Source organism: Dinoponera quadriceps, unplaced genomic scaffold (genome assembly GCF_001313825.1).
Source record: "Dinoponera quadriceps isolate SergipeBrazil2010 unplaced genomic scaffold, ASM131382v1 scaffold113, whole genome shotgun sequence".
NCBI classification, from domain to species: domain Eukaryota; kingdom Metazoa; phylum Arthropoda; class Insecta; order Hymenoptera; family Formicidae; genus Dinoponera; species Dinoponera quadriceps.
This window is the reverse complement of record NW_014554899.1, coordinates 654,774-666,384: the sequence shown is the minus strand read 5'-3', so window position 1 is coordinate 666,384 and position 11,611 is coordinate 654,774.

The following is an 11,611-nucleotide window of genomic DNA, read 5'->3' as shown; positions in this document are numbered from 1 at the left end:
GTCCTCGTGCTGATAATTGCGAAGTTCCCTTAGAAACAGGCTGCAACGCACACATAAACTCCGTTTAAGTTCAACAATATAATATAAGGAATTAGCGCAAGGAGAAATCAGATATCAGTCAATCATGACACTCGTACATAAAATCGCTTCTGTTCGATGTAATATTTTCCTAATCGAACGATTCCTTTCAGCCGTTACAACTTTGAAAAAATATTATTTCGAGATTCGGCGTATTTTTATGCGGTATCACGCGATGTTATAACATAAAATATCTTGCCCAATTTCTCCAACGAGTCGTCATCGCGCTCATCAACACAATTACTTACAGGGTTAACAATCTGTTTTTCGTTGGGGATAATTTACGAGCGCAGATTAAAACCCATTAAACTGTAAAACAACCACGACACCAATCTGCATCCGCGTCGAGCTCGGCCTTTTTTTCTCTCTTTCGTAGATTTTTATCGCCGTAATAGCTGAACTCGTGGCACCCCGTTTCAACATATCCAATAGTTACGATAGGTCAGCTTGTTTGTTAATCATCACGCGAGGACTCCTTGACATTTATGTCGTAACGCCAAAATATACGCCGCTATCGTCGCTACCGCGCGAAGACGAAACAAATTCACGTAATAGGATTCTAAACATACTCCCTTCTCTCTCCCTCTCTGTGTTTCGTCTCGACGCTAATACATAATATGAAAACATCAATTAACGATCGTAATCGTGACACTGGATCACGCGTGAATCACGTCGCGAATCTGCCACCGAGGATCTACGACGAAGGGATTTGTTTCCGAGATTATCCAAATCCGCATTGCTGATGTTTTTCGCTAGTAATTAAAACTGTGAGTGAGTTTCAACGATTCCGGTCGAAACCTCGAAAAAAAAGAGAAATAAATCGACGTGAAGTCGCGTAAGGGGGAAAGAGAGTTGGCGGTGATCGGTCATTCCTGAAGGATGGGAGGGAGAGAAGGGGGGAACTTATTAGCGCGGTGGTAAGTCAGTCCGCGCGGCTGGAGAACGAGCGAATTAACACGGCCGCGGGGCCGGTGCGATAATTACCACCGGGCGATGAAACATTCGGTCATTACCACAGCGTTATCATCGCCGCTGCCGGTGTATCTGCCGCTTGCCGAGCCTTATCAGCGCGCGGTTTAAGCGCGGGCCGCGAATTACAAGACGTGCCGATTTTGCCGTTAGATAATTGCCATGTGTCGGGCAGGCTGTCGTTTATCGGGAGGCCGATAAAGTGCAATCGTCGCGGTGCTCCACGCGAGGGAAGAAAAACACATCATCTCTTTTTCTTTCGGCGCTTTCTCTCTCGAAAAAGAATGGAAAAGAAATGTACACATGAGCCGGGTTATCATATAATTAAATTATGACTGTGCCGGGGCGCGCGTGCGATCGTCGGTAAACATATGTACACATAATGCATAATCGGCTGCGCCATTATTAATTCTTTATCTCGACCGTGTCGTTTCGGGGTGCAAACATCTCGCGGGATAATACGTGGATAAATAAATGCAATGAGATCGGAGAAAGAACGCCCGAGTTTCTGCGGCCACGCTGCCCGTTCGTGACGGTCGGAATGGAAGTGACGCGCGTTCATATCGTTTCACTTACCGTTTCGTCGTGTATAAAACGGAATGGAAAATCGGCGAATTAAGAATCAGTACTGCTCTTCAGTCGAGAATAAGATTGATTTCATTGCGTCGCGACGTATGAGCGATCGAGAACGCGGACAAAGTGGACCAAACGCCATTCCTTCTTCGGATGACAAATACGTTATGGTAATGGGCGATCGTCTCGCCGGATATAATCATCACTTCATCAGCCATCGTTAATTATTCACCCGAATGTTGCACGATATCGACTTCTCGCGAAGCGTCGAAATCGCCGAGCCGCACCTGCGGTTCGCCTCGTCGTGACGACTGTTATAGTTCAGCTGCGAGGTTCTCATGAGTCGACTCGCGGTAACTGCACGCAATCGGTCGCGAGAATGAACAGTCACCGTGGTGTGATCGTGTCGTAAATCCGCCACTCGTCGTAAATCTCGCGCAGCTCGATCTTATATCATCATCGTCGCAGTAACTTTCTTCACGCCTCCGCGAGTTTAATATACGTTGAGTTCCGTGGTGGCTCGAGACTGGTGGCCGAGACATCATTCTTGTAGTAAACTTTCATTCGAAAAACAGAGTGACAGCCGAGTCTAAAGAATGGTTTATACCGCCAGTAGGGAATGGTCAATGAAACAAGATGAAAGATGCATATATTTCACTTTTTATCTTCAATAATTCAATGAGCAATTAAGCTCACGTACAACCAATGGTCGTAAACGGGGCAGCCAACCACGTGTTAAAGGATCCGGCGGGATCTGCTTCGAGGGTTAAATCACTTTCACTGCGTTGAATCCTGGTTCTCTCTGCGAAAATCGCAAAGAGTCTCAAGCTCGATATAACTAGCTTTCGCTGCATCACGGCTTTCCTCACGGCTTTCAATTCGGCTGCCTTTGTGCATGTATATTGCACATATTCACCAGCTCATAAAAGAGGCCTCCACGACGTAAATTGAAAGTCCCTCAGCGCCATTTCATGCATTCAGCTTGTAACAGAAGCGAGAGACACGACGAAACGCGACAATGGGGCTATATTGATAATCGTCCGGAGTTCCGCGGCGAAAACTGCAATCGCGGGGTGAACACGCGAATTTTATTAAACGGCCAGTAGGGCAAAGTTCAGTCCGGGGGTGGTTGACGTTCCGGACGGCGCGAAAAGTGCGGTGGTGGTGGCGTGTTGCCGCGATTCACGATGGCAATACGTCTAGTCATCGTGAGGACTTGGAATCCCACGGAGAAAGAGAGAGAGAGAGAGAGGTTTTTGTACGCGGAAGTCAAGCCGCGAGTATATTCGGCGGTGATATCCTGGCGGATACCGGGCTGGGCATATATCGATTGGTGCCATTCAGTGCCTGGTAGTGACTCCGAGCTTCTTCTACTTCCATTCGCCCTTAGATGTCAGATACCGGAAGCCCTTCGTAGGGAAGACAGAAATTAGACACCGGCCGACTCGCGCCCCGTTCTTGAGGCTCGAACACTTCCCTCGGAAGGAGCGGGATCCAATTTCCGCGGCGGGGAAAAAGATCGGCAGCTCGGGTCGAAATATTGATTCTGTGTTAAACCTTTAACTCTACAACAAAGTAGCAGCTAAGTTAGCAAGATCGGTTGGTGTGTCCGATTTCAATTCTAATAATATAATTTACCATTACTTGACTGCTACTTTGATTCTAATGATGCATCAAGTTAATAAGCGTCGAAATAGAGGTGTTTATTCATCTATCAGTCATCTAGAATAGGTGTAAACTATCCTTAAGTGTGTCAAAGTAGCATCAAAATTTCGACTCAGCAGGAACGGCGTGCGGACTCTTCTCTATGATTAACGTAATATTTAACTATATTTAATTCTGCTAGTGTCAGCGCAATATCTTGGAATCTTTAACATTCTCAGAATGTCATTTCGATAAAACGTTTTTTGCATAAGAAGCATCGGAGCATTCGATCATTACGAAGCGAATCGAGGAATTTTTGCACTAACGCAAGCTAAAATCGACGTTTATATTAAATTATCATTGAAGTCATATATTAATGAACTTAATGAGCACGATACGGAATCGATTACGACGAGTCGGCTGTCTATTCATCGAATCCCGATTTGAATTCCGCTCTGTTGCCTTTGATTCTCTTTTATGGATATTATTAGGTGAACTAATTAAAAATTACAATTGTTTTATATTTTGTTTACATTTGTTGTTGTATTAAGCGATCAATTAAAATTATGTACGGTCTAATTAATTTAACTGTCACTGACCGAAGATTAATTAGACTGTTTCTAAATTAGAGATGCTGCGCGCAATTTACATTGTTTCTCGATTCTCGCGTCGCTGTCGATGAACATGCCACTGATATCCGACATCATTTGTACAATTGATCTTTTTTGGCTATCAACCAATTTGTTAGTAACCATGTCTAAAGTCCAGGGTCGTCACGGACACGCAGTTACCCAATATCAAAAGTACGCAATAATAAACGCAAGCTTGATCGTTCATTCCCCGCCGCAGACACATCACATGGCACGTAGTTTAACATTGGACTTTGAGATCGACAACGACTTCAGATAATGATTTGCATTTGTCAGACATGACAAATGAAGTGTAGACATGTCAAACTCAAAGTACAAATCTTCATGTTTTGGTATCAATAACGACCCAGACTGAAAGAAAGCATCTTCATTATTACGCATCGTCGCATGATAGCGTATCTTGTAGGCAATAGCATATTTTACAACTGGCGAATAAAAAATATCCGGTTTTGAAGTCCATCGTACGCAGTTTCCGTTTTAACTGATAGTTGTGACGGAAAGCCGTCTCGAGACAAAACATAAATTTTATTTATTCGACATATATTTTGTGCGCATTAGAAAACAATGGTTGCTTCTCGGATAGATTTTCGAGGAAGCGATAAGTCAAGGAGAATTCATGTTACAATTGACGGAAGAAAACTTGGAATTTGAACTTGGAATACAAAACTGAAAAGACGTAACAGGAAAGTAGCTTCAGAAAGGATTCTTTTCTTTTCTTATCGTAGCTAGTTGTAAGATCATTGAATTCGCACTATCGTCATTATCGCGGCTTCCACGAAATTATACGTAAAAGAATTTCGTAAAAGAAACTGCACAAAATTGTATCTGGACCAATTTACCTCGTTCGTCTGTATATTCGCTTTCAATTTATCAATATAAGTTACTTTTACTATGCAAAATAATATGCCATACAACCGAAAGCTCTATTTTAACTAAAAAAAATAACATGTGCTTCAAGTTTATTCACTCACGATAGAGATATAAATAATATAACACAAAATTTCGAGATGCTCGAAAATTTAGTCGGTTGCTCTTAAAGCAGAGATTTTCTCTTCATAAATTACAATATTCTTGTCATTTTAACGAGACGCGAGCGTAGCAAAAATTACCTACGTATTGAAAGAAACATTTTGCGATGCCTCCTTCACCGTTTCTTTCGATGAATGCTGGATGCCAACTTGTATGACCCGGTACGCCCCTACGCTAATTTTACTTGAGTCAAGTAAATATTTTACTCGGACAATTTACTTGGAAAATATTTTACCTTGTAAATATTTAAGTAAATACTATTTGATCCAAATAAAACTTTGCTAAGGAATATTGGAGTAATTATTTATTGGAATCTAGCACTTTTTTTTCTGTGCGTAATAACGAAAATTCGCGTAGTCGTGTAAACGAGAGAGAGAGAGAGAGGGTGAAAAACGACGCGAGATCGCTCGGGGAGGAAAAGTACTCGTCAGTCGCAACCTCTCGTTACCTCTTTCCCCGTGACTCGTCTAATCAGTTCGGCAGACGGCTCTGGAATTTCCGCCGCAAAACTCGGGGAGGATCGCGGCGGGCGAGCGAGCGATCAGGCCGGATCGGGCTGAACAGTCTGCGTCGGTATCTAAGTGTATAAGTTTTTGCAGACTATGGCTCCGTGGGTCAATGAGACTCTATCGTCTTTACTCTCTTTCTCTCAGCTTTCTCACTTCATCCCGATGACGATAAGGAGAGACCGACACCACGAGTCGTGGGCGCGCACGCGCGGTTTTTTTACGGATCGTAGGGGAGTCTGTATTAATTTATTTTTTCTCTCCCCTCCTTTCTACCGCCTTCCTTCCCTGCCTTCTCCAGTGGACAGGACAAAGTCGAGAATACATGCAGGTCGCGATACCATAAATACGCGTTCCGAGAAGTTCCGCGCGACGGAGGAGACGACGACGACGACGACGTTGAAAGGTCGACGCCGCGAAAGTCACGTAGCCTGTTGCGTCGTACGAAATTTATGATGTAAACGGTGTATGGATTTCGGCGATGACAAATATATCGATCGTGCACGACGGGTATATAAAACGTGTGATAAGAAACGCGGCCGATCGCAGTCCACGACCATCGGCCGTGGCGTGAGGGAATTCGCGGCGATGAATATTCTCGACCACGTGGTTCCTCGCGAGGGATGTTCAGCTTCGCTTTCGACCACGTGCAGATCGTACTGGTTGAATGCGCAGTATATCAGGAAAATCGAAAGAGGAAGAGGATATTATTTCATTCAAACATTCATTTTTTCAACGTATCTCCGTAATAATAATAACGCAAACGTATCTGTTTTTAAAGGAGTCGCGGAACTGTACAAAGTACTCTCGAAAGTGCAGTATATTATCACTGAGAAGCAATCAATAGTCACTGGAGGTCATAGGTATAAATATAGAACTGTAAATCGGTAGTGAAATTTCGCTGAAAAAGTCTGTCAATTAACGACTGTTTCTATCAAGGAAATCTGATTGCAGGAACAATAAGAAAAGATGTTCTTTATTACTTCTTTTTGTTATCTTAAGAAGTTCCTGAAGTCGTCACGTTTTACCGCAAATTTTTTAGTACTCTGTTTTTTATTCTGTACGGCCAATAACGAATGCAGTACTAAAAAGTGCAATAAAACAGGATGACTCCAAGATCCCGTTAATCATTCTTAAAGTGTTGGCAATGATTTTATCTGAAATACTCTTAATTATTGTACACTTTTTTGTGTACGTCGCAATTTTCAGGATCAGGAAGTAACATTATTTGTAACACTTTATATCGATAACGAATTTTACTTTTAATTATTTCCTTCCGTCGATTCTCCTCGCGAATCTTCGCGGGACGAATTTGAATTCTCGATTTTCTCATCTCGAACGTTATCACGTTATCACGCATGTCGTGAACTTTATTAAGATTAATTGTCGTAAAATTGACACTAATCGCCGAAAAAATCCGTAGACCATTTCGTCCTTTTTCGCACGACTGCACGTTCTGCGATGGCACGTTATCGTGCGCCGTGTGAAAAATCGATGAAAAGTCGGAATCGGAGATTGTGTGGCGCTTACTCGTTAGATTTATCACGCGCCAAACGATGATTTTGTTGCATGTCACGTAGTTTTACAACAACCTTTGCATCTGCCTTTCTTTTTGCCCCGGGCGCGAGATAGACCTTGCGAAACGCCACATAAGCGCTCGCGATTTTTGTCCACGGCTAATTAGTTCCGTCCGCTTATGCGAAAGAACTATATATAATTCGCAGATTATAACGCGAATTTTGAAATTGTTGCATCATCGGCGCTATTTCGTAATTTCAACGATTGTAATCGAGAGAGAGAGAGAGAGAGAGGAAGAGAGAGGAAGAAGAAGAAACTGTCGCCTCTTGCGCGCGGAAACTACTCGTGGTCAATGTCCAATGATTAAGTTTGGTGAAGATCCGAAGTCTAGCGCGTTGAAATGTCACGTGAATTACGAATGGTCAGCTTGTTTTATAATCGCTCTCATGTCCAAACACAATATCGCGTAGAAACAACTAAAATGAGTAACAAGAAAAAAGAAAGCCAAAGAATTACACCAATACACACGGTGACCTCGTACACTGAATAATATTATGTTATTAAACATCTTTCGTGTTCTTTCTTTCTTCCTTACGGCTCCGATAACGGAACGTCTCGGAGATATTTGTCGCCAGCCGTCAATTATATATGTATATATACATATGTGTGTATACATACATACATATATATATATATATATATATTTGCTGTCAAGTTGAATATCAATCGAAACGTTGCATCAGCCCGGACCAGATTATGTAATTACGATGGACATTGTGCCGGCAGATTTGCAAATCGCGGCATTTTCAGACCCGTGCGCGATAACGTTTTCTGTTTTTGCGTTATTAAATGCGAGGATATACACGACTCGATGGTGCGCGAAGATTATCCGAGAATCGCAGAAAAATTCCCGTTAGCCGGCGAAATCGGCGTGGAGTTCTCTCGCCGGCAGCAAGGCGGGAAATCGGCCTTACAGAAGGAGGAACTGAGTAAACCTGGATTATTAGCGTTGCTCGTATCGATCGTATTTCACGGTGGCGAATATGTCGGTGCACGTGTTAATCCTCGCAAAGAAAAGTAGGAATTATTCATAACTCCCCAGTAAGAAAGAGAGAGAGAGGGAGGGAGAGAGGGAGGGAGGGAGGGAAATTTTTATTATATCATTATAATATTTTTCAAAAATATATTCTTGCTTATTGTCCCATATGATTTTTACGTTTCTTTGTTTTAATTAGAATATTTATATATTTGGGTCATTCACATGACCCCACCTCTCTGTTCACGTTCTGCTACTCCACCTCCCCTTGCGGAATTTAAAGTAAGCATCGCCATGGATCCGTGCAAATGCTAATGCACGCATGTGAAAGAAGTGCGCGCGTGTTATTACGCACGCAACTTGCGGCATATGTCGTATATTTGCCTCACCACCTCGTGTCAGTCCTCCCATCTCGCCCTCTCCTTCTCTCTCGTGAAAATGTGCAAACTCTGAAAGTTATATCCGCGCGAGAGCTATGTATTCCGAATACAATCTACATACGGGGAAGCGTGAGATACGCTACACGTGTTTCGTTCGTTCTTTCTTCTTTTCTTTCTTTTTCAATCACGTACATTTCGCGAGCTCGAAAGTTACACCTGGAGATCGTCGACACACACACACAAAGTGGCTTTTTTTTGTAGAAACATATGCAACGTATCGGACGAGGCGCGCGGCCGGTGAACAAGGTCGCGACACGTGACAGGATCACCCCCGGCTCGTGAATAGATTATTATGATTTCACGTCGACGTTCCCGCGGCGAATGCGTCATACTTTGTGACCAGACCAGTGGTCATTCTCGTTTCGATGACCGTGCGTATTTTTCGACCATTTGTTTTGCGTGAAACGGATAATGTGTACGTAAATAAAATTGTACATTTCAAGCGCGACGCGTGACGAATTATTATCGCTTGCGACTTAGAAGAACGTAAAATACGAGTGACTATTAAGTTCTACGACCTGCGATTCTTCGATCGTGACAGAAACGACGGTAATGATAGGCTCTCCTCCTCGTACGCATATATTGATGCAGTCTAATGGACGGAGTCCCATCTAATGGAAGGAGTCAATCAACTCTCGCTCGGCGCGGAACTAGTTGTAACCGATGTTGCTAACGATTTAATTTCTACATCGTGCGCGTTAACCGAATCGCACGGAGGCGAACCAGCCCTCTCGCGCGAATACCTCGCCGATCAATTACATGATAAGAGCGGGCTACACGTCTACGCAATTACACATTGAGAATCGATGACGCGTCGATGAACCCGGTCCCTTGGAGATTTTCTAGTTGAGTCCAAAAATTGACGACGTCAATCATATCAACAAACGAATGAAAGTCTTGTCTCAGTATCAACTTTCGTTTCTTCCTTTGCGTGTATCCCGTGTATTAATTTGTGTGTGTGTATTATTATTTCCTACCTCCTGCATATTAACGCCGATACAATGTCCACCTCTATCACGTGAAAATCTAGGAAAAAGTAAGAAAAGACATAATCTTCCATTTGGATATTTTTGATAACTTAAAATCTTCCCCCTTTATTATCTTTGATATCTTTGTCATCTTAAATAACAAAACGATTGTTATTCGAAGTACCTGAAAACCCAACATTTCGCTTCGTACTGGAGAAAGCTGTGTCTACTTAAAATAAAATATAAAACGCGATGATACAGGTTCGTTTATTCTAATTAAATTCGCACGTGGGAAAAGAAAAGGTAAAAAATGAAAAATCAGTGCCACTCACCCGCGGCATCCTTCGAATTCGCCCCAACGTTCGGAGTCCGGATCGACGTTTCTCCGGGAAGATAAGGAAAGGCGAGTGCTCTCTCTTCGGCGATGAAGGAGAAGGACGAGGAGGATGGCTGGCGGCGATACGGTTTCCTCAGGGCTTCTCGACTCAGCACAGCCCGACGAGAACGGGGGGTGCTGCGACTGGGGTTGCGTTCACCACGAGCGGCCGGTCTCCACTAAAGCGCCGCCGACGCCGGTGTCGCGACGCTTCTGCCGCCGTTGATTCCGCGATCGCGTGCCGCCGCGGCGCCTAAACGCGGTCCCCACGCGCGACGGCGTGTGGAAGGGTGCGCCTTTGCACCAGGGCGCCCCGACACATATCCCCCGCGAGTAGCCGGGCGATATTTAACGTTTCAAATTCTGGATACGTAGGAAAATAGGAATAAATAAAGAAGTAATATGCAAATCAACACACGCGAAAGGAAGAAACGAGCGGGAGAAACGAACAGAACGCGACACTCCTTTCAGCCTTTATTCGGGTTTCCTTCGGCCGAAATACGAACGATAACTTTATGGCTTTAAGGTTTCGGAAAAACACCGTTTTCCACCTTTATCCGCGGATTTTTTTTTTATCCCTTCTTTACAGAAGAAAGTAAATGTAGCAGGTTTTAGCCGAACACGCGTGCATTTTTCTAAAACGAATTTTTGTTTCCTTGGTACAGAAACCGAAGAAATCCGCGGGAAATTGGGTTCTTTTCCGAAATTTCAAAATTATAACGGTGACTTACCGCTGTGCATCGATTTGAGCTAATGAAAGTATAAGAACAAAAAAATTATAAAAATTAAATCTTCGGTGCAATAGTAAGCAAGATTTTGTGCTGACGATAGCATAATGAAGATAAACAATAGCAGATAAAGAAGAAACAATCGCGCTTGGGTATTTTCCCTCTCGAGACGTCGCGTTTGACGCAGAGCGAATTCAATTTCGCCGAGGTTCGGGATGAGTCGACATCGAGATTGTCTCCGTACAAACTCGACAAAATGACGAACAGGAAATTCTACCACCTTCCAAATGGAAACCGCTCGTCCGCTCGCTCGTTCGCTCGCCCGCCGAAAGCCGATCAAACTTTCTTTTCGTGTAATTGCCCGAAGGAACGGCGGATATCGCTTCGCATGTTCGACCACGTAATTATTTCCTGCACGCAGGGAAAATATATTTCTTTCGTCCATTTGGATTCGATGCGGAGGCAATCCGCGGATGGTACCTACTCTCCACCCCTTACCCCATCGGGCGGTGGCTCGCTCGTGTTATGCTTTTCCAATCTCGAGGGTCTCCGCGACTTTGCACGTGGAATCCGACGCTTTTATCTGTTCCCCCCGGGCTTATCGCCGCGGTCACGTGAGTTTAGTTTCGGAATTCGGCTCGATTCCAGATGTAGGTTACTCCCGGTCGCGTTCGAAAACTAACTTCCTCCTTCCCCGCCCGCCGAGTTTTTCAATGTGTCCTTCGGGACACATAAACGAGTCTTCGAAACGTCGTATCGAAAATATCACTGTTTCGATCGTAGAATTCGCGAGGGCTCGATCATTGATTCCCGATTTTTCACAGTCGATTTCTTCAAAGAGGACATTTAAAGAAATTTATTTCATACCTGGGATTCTCGCTTTCTCATGTAGAATCTCTTAAATCTGTGGGGATCATCACGATATGCGTGCGATACCGTTCGATATTTGTTTCCTTTTATTGCGTTCGTCGATGACGCAGAATGAGGAAGGACGAATTCTCTGTCAGAGGAGGAACCGTTGCTTTCTGCTGCGCGAGGCGTTTCCGTTCCTCTGTCTATATTGACGGGACACGCGAAGGGTGAACGTCCCGAATTA